A 12,897-nucleotide genomic window follows, 5' to 3' on the forward strand; every position below is an offset into this window, starting at 1 on the left:
ATCTCCTGTTCCCTCAGGGGTTCTCTGTTGTGCTCCCTGTCAGGGCAGTCATCGATTGTGGCCGGGCACCAACTAGTTCTTCTGGTCTCAGGATGATGTAGGTCTCTGGTTCATGTGGCCCTTTCTGTCTCTTGGGCTCTTAATTGTCGTGTGACCTTGGTGTTCTTCATTTTCCTTTGCTCCAGGTGGGTTGAGACCAATTGATGCATCTTAGATGGCCGCTTGTTAGCATTTAAGACCCCAGATGCCACATTTCAAAGTGGGATGCAGAATGTTTTCATAATAGAATTATTTTGCCAATTGACTTAGAAGTCCCCTCAAACCATGTTCCCCAGACCCCCACCCTTGCTCCACTGGCCTTTGAAGCATTCTTTTTATCCCGGAAACTTCTTTGCTTTTGATCCAGTCCAATTGAGCTGACCTTCCATGTATTAAGTGTTGTCTTTCCCTTCACCTAAAGCAGTTCTTATCTACTGATTAATCAATAAAAAACCCTCTCCCTCCCTCCCTCCCCCCTTCGTAACCACAAAAGTATGTGTTCTTCTCAGTTTTTACTATTTCTCAAGATCTTATAATAGTGGTCTTATACAATATTTGTCCTTTTGCCTCTGACTAATTTTGCTCAGCATAATGCCTTCCAGGTTCCTCCATGTTATGAAATGTTTCACAGATTCGTCACTGTTCTTTATCGATGCGTAGTATTCCATTGTGTGAACATACCACAATTTATTTACCCATTCATCCGTTGATGGACACCTTGGTTGCTTCCAGCTTTTTGCTATTGTAAACAGAGCTGCAATAAACATGGGTGTGCATATATCTGTTTGTATGAAGGCTCTTGTATCTCTAGGGTATATTCCGAGGAGTGGGATTTCTGGGTTGTATGGTAGTTCCATTTCTAACTGTTTAAGATAATGCCAGATAGATTTCCAAAGTGGTTGTACCATTTTACATTCCCACCAGCAGTGTATAAGAGTTCCAATCTCTCCGCAGCCTCTCCAACATTTATTATTTTGTGTTTTTTGGATTAATGCCAGCCTTGTTGGTGTGAGATGGAATCTCATTGTAGTTTTAATTTGCATTTCTCTAATGGCTAATGATCGATAGCATTTTCTCATGTATCTGTTGGCTGCCTGAATATCTTCTTTAGTGAAATGTGTGTTCATATCCTTTGCCCACTTCTTGATTGGGTTGTTTGTCTTTTTGTGGTTGAGTTTTGACAGAATCATGTAGATTTTAGAGATCAGGCGCTGGTCGGAGATGTCATAGCTGAAAATTCTTTCCCAGTCTGTAGGTGGTCTTTTTACTCTTTTGGTGAAGTCTTTAGATGAGCATAGGTGTTTGATTTTTAGGAGCTCCCAGTTATCGGGTTTCTCTTCATCATTTTTGGTAATGTTTTCTATTCTGTTTATGCCTTGTATTAGGGTTCCTAGGGTTGTCCCTATTTTTTCTTCCATGATCTTTATCGTTTTAGTCTTTATGTTTAGGTCTTTGATCCACTTGGAGTTAGTTTTTGTGCGTGGTGTGAGGTATGGGTCCTGTTTCATTTTTTTGCAAAGGGATATCCAGTTATGCCAGCACCATTTGTTAAAAAGACTATCTTTTCCCCAATTAACTGACATTGGTCCTTTGTCAAATATCAGCTGCTCATATGTGGATGGATTTATATCTGGGTTCTCAATTCTGTTCCATTGGTCTATGTGCCTGTTGTTGTACCAGTACCAGGCTGTTTTGACTACTGTGGCTGTATAATAGCTTCTGAATATTTCTAGTTTTTTTAAGGAAGCGCCAAATCGATTTCCAAAGTGGTTGTACCATTTTACATTCCCACCAGCAGTGTAGAAGTGTTCCAGTCTCTCCATAACCTCTCTAATTTTTATTATTTTGTGTTTTTTGAATTAATGCCAGCCTCGTTGGAATGAGATGGAATCTCATTGTAGTTTTGATTTGCATTTCTCTAATGGCTAATGATCCTGAGCATTTCCTCATGTATCTGTTAGCTACCAGTGACATTCTTTTGCCCATTTTTTAATTGGGTTGTTTGTCTTTTTGCATTTGAGTTTTTACAGTATCATGTAGATTTTAGAGATCAGGCGCTGATCGGAAATGTCGTAGCTAAAAACTTTTTCCCAGCCTGTAGGTAATCTTTTTACTCTTTTGGTGAAGTCTTTGGATGAGCATAGCTGTTTGATTTTTAGGAGCTCCCAGTTATCTAGTTTTTCTTCTGCATTGTTAGTAATGTTTTGTATACTGTTTATGCCATGTATTAGGGCTCCTAACATTGTCCCTACTTTTTCTTCCATGATCTTTATCGTTTTAGATTTTATATTTAGGTCTTTGATCCATTTCGAGTTAGTTTTTGTGCACGGAGTGAGGTATGGGTCTTGTTTCTTTTTTTTGCAGATGGATATCCAGTTATGCCAGCACCGTTTGTTTAAAAAGGCTGTCTTTTCCCCCATTTAAGTGTTTTGGGGCCTTTGTCAAATATCAACTGCTCATATGTGGATGGATTTCTGTCTGGGTTCTCAATTTTGTTCCATTGATCTATGTATCTGTTGTTGTACCAGTACCAGGCTGTTTTGACTACTGTGGTGGTATAATAGGTTCTAAAACCAGGTAGCGTGAGGCCTCCCACTTTGTTCTTCTTTTTCGGTAATGGTTTACTTATCCAGGGTGATTTGTTTCTCCATCTCATTAAAAAATGTCATTGGAATTTGGATTGGAATTGCACCATATCTATAGATCGCTTTTGGTAGAATAGACATTTTTACAATGTTAAGTTTTTCTATCCATGAGCAAGGTATATTTTTCCACTTATGTACATCTCTTTTGGTTTCTTGCAGTAGTGTCTTGTAGTTTTCTTTGTGTAGGTTTTTATAACTCTGGTAAGATTTATTCCTGGGTATTTTATCTTAGTGGCCACTGTAAATGGTATTGATTTGGTGATTTCCTCTTCAATGTTCTTTTTGTTGGTGTAGAGGAATCCAACTGATTTTTGTATGTTTATCTTGTATCCTGATACTCTGCCAAAATCTTGTATTAGTTTCAGTAGTTTTCTTGAGGATTCTTTAGGGTTTTCTGTGTATAAGATCATGTCATCTGCAAATAGAGATACTTTTACTTCTTCCTTACCATTCTGGATGCCTTTTATTTCTTCATCTAGCCTAATTGCCCTGGCTAGGACCTCCAGCACAATGTTGAATAAGAGTGGTGATAAAGGGCATCCTTGTCTGGTTCCCAGTCTCAAGGGGAATGCTTTCAGACTCTCTCCTTTTAGGATGATGTTGGCTGTGGCTGTGTATAAATGCCCTTTATTATGTTGAGGAATTCTATTCCTATTGTGCTAAGAGTTTTTATTATGAAAGGGTGTTCATCTTTGTCAGATGCCTTTTCTGCATCGGTTGATAAGATCACATAGTTCTTTACTTTTGTTTTATTTAGGGTTACATTAATTGTTTTGCTAATATTGAACCATCCCTGCATACCTGGTATGAAACCCACTTGGTCATAGTGAATTATTTTTTTGATATGTTGTTGAATTCTATTAGTTAGAATTTTATTGAGGATTTTTGCATCTAAGTTCACGAGGGATATAGACTTGTAATTTTCTTTTTTTTTATGGTGTCTTTACCTGGTTTTGGTATCAGGGATATGGTGGCTTCATAGAATGAGTTTGGAAGTATTCTATACTTTTCTATGCTCTGAAAAACCTTTAATAGTAGTGGTGTTAGTTTTTCTCTGAAAGTTTGGTGGAATTCTGCAGTGAAGCCGTCTGGGCCAGGGATTTTTTTTGTTGTTGTTGGGATTTTTTTGGTTACCTTTTCAATCTCTTTTTTTGTTATGGGTCTATTTAGTTGTTCTACCTCTGTTTGTGTTAGTTTAGGCAGGTGGTGTGTTTCTAGGAATTCATCCATTTCTTCTGGGTTTTCAAATTTGTTAGAGAATAACTTTTCATAGTAATCTGATATGATTCTTTTAATTTCAGTTGGGTCTGTTGTAATATCGCCCCTCTCATTTCTTAATCGGGTTATTTGATTCCTCCCCTGTTTTTCTTTTGTCAGTTTGGCCAGTGGTTTATCAGTTTCGTTAATTTTTTCAAAGAACCACCTTTTGGTCTTGTTAACCCTTTTAATCATTTTTCTGTTCTCTATTTCATTTAATTCTGCTCTAATTTTTATTATTTGTTTTCTCCTGGTGCCTGAGGGCTTCTTTTGTTGCTCTCTTTCTATTTCTTCAAGTTGTAGGGATAGTTCTTTGATTTTGTCCCTTTCTTCTTTTTTTTAATGTATGCATTTATTGATATAAATTGACCTCTGAGAACTGCTTAACTGTGTCCCAAATGTTCTGATAGGAAGTGTTTTCATTCTCATTGGATTCTCTGAATTTCTTTATTCCATCCTTAATGTCTTCTATAACCCAGTCGTTTTTGAGCAGGGTATTGTTCAGGTTCCAAGTGTTTGATTTCTTTTCCCTGCTTTTTCTGTTATTGATTTCTACTTTTATGGCCTTATGGTCAGAGAAGATGCTTTGTAATATTTTAATGTTTTGGATTCTGCTAAGGCTTGCTTTATGACCTAATATGTGATCTATTCTAGAGAATGTTCCATGTGCACTAGAAAAGAAAGTATATTTGGCTGCTGTTGGGTGGAGTGTTCTGTATATGTCTGTGAGGTCCAGTTGGTTGATTGTGGCATTTAGGTCTTCTGTGTCTTTATGGAGCTTCTTTCTGGATGCTCTGTCCTTCACCAAAAGTGCTGTGTTGAAGTCTTCTACTATAATTGTGGAGCTGTCTATCCTACTTTTCAATGATGTTAGAGTTTTTTTTTATGTGTCTTGCAGCCCTGTCATTGGGTGCATAAATATTTAATAAGGTTATATCCTCCTGGTCTATTGTCTCTTTAATCATTATATAGTGTCCTTCCTTATCCTTTGTGGTGGATTTAACTTTAAAGTCTATTTTGTCAGAAATTAATATTGCCACTCCTCTTTTTTGACTGTTGTTTGCTTGATATGTTTTTTTCCATGCTTTTAGTTTTAGTTTGTTTGTGTCTCTAAGGTTTGTCTCTTGTAGGTAGCATATAGATGGATCATGGTTTTTTTTTTTTTTTAAATCTATTCTGCCACTCTGTCTCTTTATTGGTGCATTTAGTCCATTTACATTCAGCATAATTATGGATAGGGATAAGTTTAGTATTATCATTTTGATGTCTTTTTTTGTGTGTTGTTGACAGTTTCTTTTTCCCACTTAATTTTTTGTGCCGAGTAGTTTATATATTGTGTTTTCCTCTATTCTTTGTAGTTGATTTTGTTTCTGCTGAGTCTCTATTTTTTTCTTGTATTTTATTTTGATGAGTAGGATTGTTAGTCTCCTTTGTGGTTACCTTAATATTTACCCCTATTTTTCTAAGTTTAAACCTAAATTTTATTTCTTTATATTGCCTTGTATTCCTCTCCATATAAAAGATCTATGACTACATTTCTTAGTCCCTGTTTATTGTTTCAGTGTTGTCTTCTTTTACATAATGATGTCGCTGTTTCCCTGTTTTGGGCATTTTTTTATCTTGATTTATTTTTGTGATTTCCCTATCTGGGTTGATGTCTGATTGCTTGGTCCAGTGTTCTAGACTTGGGTTATTATCTGATATTATTGATTTTCTAACCAGAGAACTCCCTTTAGTATTTCTTGTAGTTTTGGTTAGGTTTTTACAAATTCCCTAAACTGTTTATCTGGAAACGTCCTAACTTTGCCTTCATATTTGAGAGACAGTTTTGCTGGATATATTATTCTTGGCTAGCAATTTTTTTCCTTCAGTTTTTTTGTGTAAGTCATCCCACTGCCTTCCTGTCTGCATGGTTTCTGCCGAGGAGTCAGAGCTTATTCTTATTTACTCTCCTTTGTAGGTGACTTTTCATTTATCCCTAGCTGCTCTTAAAATTCTCTCTTTATTTTTGGTTTTGGCAAGTTTGATTATAATATGTCTTGGTGACTTTCTTTTAAGCTCTACTTTATGTGGAGTTCGATGAGCATCTTGGATAGATATCTTCTCATCTTTCATGATATGAGGGAAGTTTTCTGCCAACAAATCTTCAACGATTCTCTCTGTATTTTCTGTTATCCCTCCCTGTTCTGGCACTCCAATCACTCATAGGTTATTTCTCTTGATAGAGTCCCACGTGATTCTTAGGGTTTCTTCATTTTTTTTTTTTAATTCTTTTATCTGATTTTTCTTCAAATACGTTGGTGCCAAGTGCTTTATCTACAGTCTCACCAATTCTGCCTTCCACCTGCTCAATTCTGCTCTTCTGACTTTCTATTGAGTTGTCTAATTCTGTAATTTTATTGTGAGTCTTCTGAGTTTCTTATTGCTGTCTCTGTGGATTCTTGCAGCTTATTAAATTTTTCATTATGTTCTTGAATAACCTTTTTCATTTGTTCAATTGCTTTATCTGTGTTCTTTGGCTTGTTCTGTGTATTGCCTGATCGCCTTCCTGGTCTCTTTCCTGATGTCTTCAAGAGTTCTGTATATTAATCTTTTGTATTCTGCATCTTGTAATTCCAGGAAGGCACCTTCATCCAGAAGATCTCTTGATTATTTGTTTTGAGAGCTTGTTAAGGTGATCATGCTCTGCTTCTTTATGTAATTTTACATTGAGTGTTGTCTTAGTTTATCTTATGTTTCCTTCCTGTATCCTAGCTTCTTTGTTTTGTTTTGATACGCCCAAATAGGTTGCTTGAGTGAACTAGCTTGATTATTTTTGCCTTTGAAGCTCTAACATCCTGTAACCAGGTGACTAGGGCTGTTATCAGGTATATAAGCCTAGGAGGCTATTCACTTTTCTTGTATGGATTTAGCTCAGGTGTCCGGGTTGTTGGTCATAAAGTGTGTGGTACGGGCTGTGTCCTACAGTCTTAAAGGGGCAGGGTTGTTTGGTGTAGGTACTGGTAACTAGTTGCAGCAGGGGTTCACACTCTGAATAAGGCAGGGGGCTTCCAATCGTCCCCTGAGTGTCTGTGAGGAAATCAAGTCCCTGTTATCTGGAGTGCACAGGTGGGTGGGTTCTGCAGATGGACCGTGGGCACCCAATGCTTTTGGCTGTAAGGCCTGGGAGGTACCAGCTATCCTTGGACCCCTGTCATGGGTGGCTGGGTCACCTGAGTAAAGCCACCAGTCCTTAGGCCCCTGATGTGGGTAGGTGAGGACCCTGTTTAGTAGGCAAAGTGGTGTCAAACATCAAACACCCAACTCTCCACTGCACAGCTGAAACAGTTGCAGCCTGCCAACAAGGGTCTATTCTCCTGAGATAGGCCCACACAGGTCCATGCAGGGGGAAAAGTATTCAAAGTCCACAGACCATTTATACCTGGACAGGAGCCGCTTCCGTCCTGAGCTCCCCAGGTTAGTGGAGCTGGCAGATTACCTTTCCCCCAGCTGTGAATTTATTTCTTCTCCAAGGCCAGGAGGATGGCTCAGGATGCTCAGCAGAACCTACCTCAGGCCCAGGGAAATCAATAGCCACTGAAGCTGGCTTGGGGGCTGGGGGCATGGTAAAATATAAACAAATACTTAGCTTTTGCCGAGAGCACCATTCTTCTCTGGTTCCGGAGGTGTGAGTAGGCTATGCAACTGGCTGTTTCTCCCTGAGGAAACTGCGGCTGAACACTACCACCAACCTGCTGCAGTCGCTCCTAGCAATGGTTTCTGAGGGTTCCTGGCGATTCAGGTCTGGCAACTCCTCTCTGCTTCTGAACTGCCTCTCCCACCCCCTTCCGCTTAGTCCATTTGCTAACTTTGCCTTTGATGTTCAGGGCTCCTAGCTTGTCATAAATATAACTGTTTCACTTTTTTTGGGGGGTCTTTGTTGCAAGAGGGATCACCAGAAGCGTTTGACTACTCTGCCATCTTGGCCTGGCGTCCCTCTACTTTTTTTTTTTTAATAAATAGACTCTATAAGTCCTTGAGGGCAAGAAATATGTCTTTATTCACCTAGAGAGTACCCGGCAGGTAGAAGGTGCTCCATAATGTTTCATGAATGAATGCATGTAGTGAACTCCTTTGGCCGCTGGCCCCACCATGTGCTGGCTCTGAGATCTTTAGCAAGTCAATTAAGCCCTCTGTGCCTCACTGCTCCTGTTTGTAACATGGGTTGGTGTCTCTGACAAGGTGGTTGTGAGGGCTAAGTGAGGTGATGCCCAGTGCCCAGCAGGTAACTAGTGTTTATTAAATGGTGGTGGCCATCAGTACCACTCAGTTCTGACTGGCATGCCACTGGGTCCAGGAGATGTCCACAGACTGCATGGCATGGTGAAGCCTGGGGTATTCTGCTGCTGGCAGAGGAGAGGTTTTGGAACTCTTTGCTAATGCTGGGGTAAGACTGTCAGTTGAGAAGGCATTTCTTTTTGGCTTAACTGAAGGTGGTATCAGGAACTTGGGTGGCCCCTAGAGCTGCTCCCTGGCCTCCCAATGATTCCTCAGTGACAGGGCTCAGAGCACTGCTGACTTAAGGTGGGATGGAAGGTGAATCCCCTCACCTCCTCCTACCTTCTTGACAAAACAAAAGCTGGGGCTAATTCAGTCTTCTGTCAGTCACCAGTGCAGGGAAAGAGTCATCGAAAACATGACTCCCACCTGGTGTGTCTAAATATAAAACTCTCTGGAAAAAAAAAAATTCTCCCTGAAAATACAAAGTCCAGACGCTTGGAGACCCTTCAAGCATGAATTACCCACTGTTAAGGTTTTGGAAGCTGAAATTTAAAAATTTTTTTAAAGTAGTGTTTTAAAAGACAGTTACTTGCAGCCACACCAAGCAACATTTGATGGTTTCCAGGTTGAGGCTTTCCTGGAAGTCATTCATTGATTTCATTCATTTATTAACTCCTCAACACCAGTGTGGTGAATGCTCCCCGAGTCTAAGACTGCACGGCTGCTATGGCTGTTACTACGTCTATTACGTGACAGATGGAGATTACTCTGCACTGACCCACTGGACCTGCTCTGGGCGTGGTGGACGACAGCTGCCATAGAAATGTTCAAGTTTGGCAGCGAAACAAGATGAGGCCAGAGAGGAAGGACCGGGCAACACATCCTTTAATGAGTAAACTGCCCCCCAAAACTCTGGGAACAGTTCCCTTAAACAAGCGAAATGTAGCCCTTGAAGTCTGGGTGAGGAGGTGACCAACATCACAGAGGAAGGTGCTCCAGGCCAAGCCAGGGTGATTGTCCTGAACTCCAGCTGAATTCCAGAAGCATCCTTGATAAGACAGGCTTTACAGGGATGGGCGGTCACCAGTGGTCTCAGACGTGCCTCTTTGCCACTTCACTGGGGCTTGTCCATATCCCATTCCTAAACCTAAGACCTACCCTATTCATCCAGGCTTGGCCAGCCTAGCAGGCTTGGCCAGCCTAGCAGGCTTGGTGGATAAAGGAGGTTGCCTTTGTGATGGGTTTAAATGGCCAAGAGGGTCCTTCTGGGCACTGGAACCACCAGCTTGGCAGACAAGCAAGCCAAGTTCTCAGTAGGAAGACCTGAGTGCCCTGAGGGCAGGACCCTGGCCTCTCCTTGCTAATTGCTACACAGTGCCTGGCACATAGTAGGTGCTCAGTAAATACTCGTTAAATGAACAAATGAATGAGCACTTTGACAGAAAAAGCCCCACAGTGCAGTGTGAGCCCAGCAGCAGCTGGGGAAAGACTTCTGAGAGCAAGTGATTTCTAAACGGAGACAAACAAAACCAAAAGGAATAGCCAAGCCAAGCAGGTGAGGAAGAGAGTTTTGCTGGAAAGAGCGGAGAGGCAGAGTGGTGTAGTTCTCCCCGGGCATCTTGGAGTGTGAAGGGGAGTGTGAAGGGGAGTGCTGCTGGGTGATGTGGCTGTCATGGAAAACTGAGGTCAGATGCTGAAGACCTTAGCTGGTGGGCGGGGGGGGGGTAGTCAGAAAACTTCATTTGAATTTAATGGGTGATAACTTTTATCCCCCCATTTTTTCTAAACATTTTTTTGTGTATGTATGTGTGTATGGCAAAATATATGTAACATAGAATTTACCAGTTTAACTCTTTCTAACTGTATAACTCAGTGGCATTAATTATATTTACAATACTATGCAACCATCGCCACTATCTGTGTCCAACACTTTTTCATCACCAGAGACAGGAACTCTGCAGCCAGTAAGCATTGCTCTAACTCGCCTTCCTCCACTCCGGCAGCCCCTGGGAACCACTACTTTTTCTGTCTCTATTCTATTCTAGATATTTCACGTAAGTGGGATCATACAATATGTGATCTTTTGTGTCTGGCTTATTTCACTCACCATAATGTTTTCAAGGTTCATCTGTGTCATAGCATGTATGAGAACTTCATTTCTCTTTATGGCTGAGTGATAGTCTATTGTGCGTATATACCACGTTTTGTTTATCCATTCATCTGTTGATGGACACGAGTTGTTTCCACCTTTTGGTTATTGTGAATCATGCGCAGTGACCACTGGTATGCACGTGTCTGTTAGCGCCGCTACTTTTAATTCTTCTGGGTATGTACCTAGGAGTGGAATTGCTGGGTCATGTGGTAATTCCATGTTTAACATTTTTAGGAACCATCAAACTATTTTTCACAGCAGCTGCATCGTTTTACCTTCTCACCCAAACCAAACCAAACAAACCCACTGCCCTCCAGTCCATTCCGACTCATAGCAAACCTATAGGACAGAGCAGAACTGCCTCATAGGGTTTCCAAGTCTGTAAATCTTTAGGAAGTAGGCTGCCACATCTTTCTCCCTCTGAGAGGCTGGTAGGTTCAAACCACCGACCTTTAGTTAGCAGCCAAGAGCTTAACCACTGCGCCACCAGGGGTCCTTCCTTCTCACCCACCTCCCTGTTTTTTCGCCTAGTGAGGTTTAAGGTTTAAGTAGCCCTTTTTAAAAGGAAGACATGACTGTAGTGGGGATATAGCCAATGGTTGCACAGGCCTTTCAAGAAGCCCATTTTCTCCTCCTAGCACTGGTGTGGGGCAATCCTGGGTTGGAGGGCCAGCTCTGACCCTACAGGCTGAGTATCTAGGCAAGCCCCTCACCTCCCTCAGCCTCGGTTTCTTCTTCTGAGTTAAGGGAGCCTACATAGGATTAAATGAGGCGGCGATGTACGCGAGGTCCTTAGCTCTTAGTGCTTAGTCTGCTCGTAGTATCGCTTGGCTTGCCTGGGAACCCACGCGCTCTCTCCCAGTCCTTTGGGGGCAGAGATCCTGTCTGAGTACCTCGGTGGCAATGCCAGGCACATCTCAGCAAAGGAAACAACAGCCCGACGACTAGGGCCTGGCGCTGTGGAACCGGACTCTGGGTACCACTCCCCCGCCGGGCCGCCCCACTGAGAGCTCTTCGGGGCGGGGCCACTCCAGGCGGCATTGCCCTCCTCCCGCCGCACCCGCAACACAGCAGGTGGCCACGCTCGGGAACCTGGGGAGGACAGGCTGCTGTGCAGATACTAACTTCACCTGGGGTTGAATGCTGTGAGCCGACGCGCGGAGGAGTTGGGGGCTCCCTTCTGGGGCTCCCCCGGCGGCGCAGGGAGCCGGGTGCGGGCGGGGGAGCGGCGGGGGCGGGGCCAGCTTTTCCTGTCGGAGGACTCAGACCTGCGAGCCGCGCCTTTAAGGCACCGAGCCGAGCCCGAGCCGAGATCCGCGCGGGCACGGGCGCTGCGGCCGGAGCTGGTGCGGGCTGGGGGCCGGGTCCGGGGCCGCGACGAGACGGCTGAGCCGGTTCAGGTGAGCGCGGGCGGGCAGGGCTGTGCGCTTAGGGAGGGAGGATCCGGGCGCCCCCACGGCCCCGTGACCTATCCTCCACTTCCCGGGTCCCGGCTGCCGGGCCCTCCCCGCGAGCGGCGGACGGGGTGAAGAGACTTGCACCCCTTTCTGCTCCGTCCCCCAGCTCGGCACCAGAACCTGAGCGCACCCTTTCCGTGTCTGGATGGATTTGGGGTTTGTGTACCCCCGTCCTCCGCACTTCCCGGGTCCGGGCTGCCTAACACCCCAAACCCGGGACAGGGTGAGGATAGGTCGGGGACCTGCACCCTCTTTTACTCCGCTCCGCCACTAGCCCCTATGCACCCCTCCCAGTGCCTGGATGATTTTAGGGCTCCTGCACCTCCGTTCCCCCTACTTTCTGGGGAATGGCGACAGCTTGCTTTCCCAGCCGACATCACTCCCCTTGTCGCCTCCCCCCGTCCAACTCCAGACAGCTGCACGCCCTAAGACCCCTCCAACACTCGCCCCCAGCAGGCTTTCAGCTTCCCTTCCCACAGTCTGCTCCAGTTGCCTCGACCTGTGCCCTCTCCACCCTGCCACCCGCGAATCGGGATTCTGGTCCAACCACCCTGACAGCCGGGTGCCCGCCAGCCCGCCACCCCGGCATCCCCGCCTACGCCTGCACGGGTTTTCAGGCTGCAGCCGTGCAAATGCGGATTGTGTAACGCGGGCTGTAGGGAGGGCACGTGGAGACCTGCTCCCCTGAACTGAACCCGCAGACCAGTGGGGGAGGCCAAGTTGAGAGAGGGAGGCAGGGAGGAAGGAAAAAGATGCCCGGGGTCTAGAGGCTGGGCATCCAGGAGTATGTATTCTTAGGGTCCTTTTCGTGCCCCAGGATGATTAAGAAGAGGAAACGGGCACAGGGTCCTACCCCCGCTGGGACCAGGAGGCCCGCAATTTGCCTCACCCTTCTCCAGCTCCAGCTCAGAGATCCCTGATGGTGGGCTCCGCTGGGCTTGGGCTTAAAAATAGTCTAATAACAATAGTAACTGAGATACAATAAGCAAGTGTGTGGGTAGTGGTTGAGTGCTACAGCTGTTGACCGAAAGGTCAGCAGTTCAAATCCGCCAGCTGCTCCTTGGAAACTCTATGGGGCAGTTCTGCT

The 12,897-nt window shown here is 44.2% G+C and overlaps 1 protein-coding gene across 2 annotated transcripts in view; it reads left to right on the forward strand.

Annotated features, from left to right (window-relative positions):
• The first annotated feature begins 11,616 nt into the window (after window positions 1–11,616).
• ABHD6 (abhydrolase domain containing 6, acylglycerol lipase) overlaps window positions 11,617–12,897 on the forward strand; it is a 61,386-nt gene continuing 60,105 nt past the window's right edge. For both annotated transcript variants that reach the window (XM_049862607.1, XM_049862608.1), the window contains exon 1: window positions 11,617–11,753. The gene's annotated coding sequence lies outside the window, so the exon portion shown is untranslated. The remainder of the gene's footprint in view (window positions 11,754–12,897) is intronic.

The sequence above is a fragment of the Elephas maximus genome, chromosome 20, assembly GCF_024166365.1.
Source record: "Elephas maximus indicus isolate mEleMax1 chromosome 20, mEleMax1 primary haplotype, whole genome shotgun sequence".
NCBI classification, from domain to species: Eukaryota; Metazoa; Chordata; class Mammalia; order Proboscidea; family Elephantidae; genus Elephas; species Elephas maximus.